At 29.9% G+C, this 1,526-nt stretch overlaps 1 non-coding gene across 1 annotated transcript; it reads right to left on the minus strand.

Annotated features, from left to right (window-relative positions):
• Window positions 1–661: 661 nt before the first annotated feature.
• Window positions 662–788, minus strand: LOC117796857. The gene has a single exon (XR_004621562.1).
• Between the last annotated feature and the right edge of the window lie 738 nt (window positions 789–1,526).

The following is a 1,526-nucleotide window of genomic DNA, read 5'->3' on the forward strand; positions in this document are numbered from 1 at the left end:
TTCTGAGGTTGTTAGCTGTGTTTTTGCTGTGTGTCTCTTAAAAAGCAAGTATACAAGTATATGATATGATCTGGTGCTCTCACTGAGAGAATGTAATGAAGAAAAAAGACCCAAATCATCCCTTTCACTTTGGGACTGTAGAAAATTCTAATCCAATTCCCACAGGATGGAGAATCTCAAAACGTTAACTCACTTTTTTATGTCCAAAGAGGAAAAAAAAAAAAGTGTCTCCTAAGACTATGTAGCAAAATCCAAGTTAGTTATACTTTCATAAAATATTCTTCCTATTCCAGCATTTATCCTTTTATTTGAAAATTATCTCTGACTTCCAGACTGGTTAGGACAGGTTTCATGGCACACGATTATGTAAAAATTGTCATTAAGAATGATTTAATGCATGAACATTTAAGAGTATATGTGGAGAAATAGTTGATTAAATAGAATAAACATTAGAATTGTTTAAAACCTAAATGTCATGAAAGTCTCTATTTTAAAATACATTTTCTGAAAAACTCATTTATAATAAATTCACTTTTTGGCTCATCAGCATTACATTTAAAACACATGTGCACACACACATTCGAGCTATTTGACTTCTTTTTTTTCCCCTAGAAATAAGATTTTTCTAAGAGCCATTGATTTTTTTTTTTTTAAGTTGTAAATTGTCATCTCTGAGAGCCAGCCCTATTCCTAGGACAGCCCTCCCAAACTAAGAGGGAGATTCTGTGTATCTTGCCAGACTCCCATAAGCCAATGAGTTATAACTCCCAAAGATTGGATTTAGATATGAGATCTAAAATTCTTGACATTTCAATTGCCTTGAAACTCCCATCCTCAGTTAAAACTCTATACTGTTTTAAGAGGATTTACTGCCTTTATTGATATAGTTTTAAACCCAAATCACATAAACCCAAAATACAATTTTAAAATAGTTAAAAATTCTTCAAAGTGATTAACCATCATAGCTATAAAGTTATAAAGATAAAATCCTTACTAAGTTTCAAGTATATGAAATTGGAGTATAATTAAATAACAAACCATTGAATGCCAATTGAAAGTTTAAAAAATAATTTTGAGTATCCAAAGTGATCTTCATAAATTATACTTAAAAAACTAATAATGTCTATAAAGGAATTATAATGGTAACATCTAGGTCTTATATGCAATTAATTGCATAAGATATATAACTACTAATTATTCTACTGCTCTTTAGAGCACCAAAAATATAGCCATCTTTCAAAAGATTTAGGGAGGAAATCTCATTTTTTAGTGAACAACATAAGTTCAGGGAATTATATATCTATGGAATCTTTGGATCTCAGCATTGTGAATATATCCTGTCTATAGCCATTAAATGTGAAGCCAGGTGAATTACCAAATTTAAGTCTTAGAGACAAAGGGAAATAACTTGCTTCATTTATAGTTTGTGAATAGGTTAAAACTTAATATATTAGAATACTCCATAAGAATTCACATAGGCCACTATATAGATTATGTATGCTTATTAAAGAACCTATATATGGAAT

Source organism: Ailuropoda melanoleuca, chromosome 16 (assembly GCF_002007445.2).
Source record: "Ailuropoda melanoleuca isolate Jingjing chromosome 16, ASM200744v2, whole genome shotgun sequence".
Classification (NCBI taxonomy): domain Eukaryota; kingdom Metazoa; phylum Chordata; class Mammalia; order Carnivora; family Ursidae; genus Ailuropoda; species Ailuropoda melanoleuca.